The sequence below is a fragment of the Stegodyphus dumicola genome, chromosome 4 (genome assembly GCF_044657685.1).
Source record: "Stegodyphus dumicola isolate Sdum_Otavi_A_Nest chromosome 4, ASM4465768v1".
Lineage (NCBI taxonomy): Eukaryota > Metazoa > Arthropoda > Arachnida > Araneae > Eresidae > Stegodyphus > Stegodyphus dumicola.
In genome coordinates, this window is record NC_140771.1 from 14,834,711 (window position 1) to 14,834,999 (window position 289).

At 32.5% G+C, this 289-nt stretch overlaps 1 non-coding gene across 1 annotated transcript; it reads left to right on the forward strand.

Moving 5' to 3' along the window:
• On the forward strand, nt 1-73 carry TRNAV-UAC (transfer RNA valine (anticodon UAC)). Its single transcript has one exon. It is a non-coding gene; the product is annotated as a tRNA-Val (tRNA).
• The last annotated feature ends 216 nt before the right edge of the window (nt 74-289 follow it).

Sequence of the window (289 nt, forward strand, 5' to 3'; positions counted from 1 at the left end):
GGTTCTGTGGTGTAGTGGTTATCACATCTGCTTTACACGCAGAAGGTCCCCGGTTCGATCCCGGGCGGAACCAAATAAAATTTTTTGGGAAAAAAGCGGTTTTATTGGCATACATTACTTGTATGAAAGTGTTGGTGAAAAATTTCGGTGCCTCTCCTTTCGTTAATTTTTTATTTATTTATTTATTTTTTAATATTAGAATTTTGTCAGCGGAAAAAACAAACAGCAACCTAACTGATTTCAGTAATAAATCTGATTTATTATTTTCTTCGAATTTAAAATTTTCTTA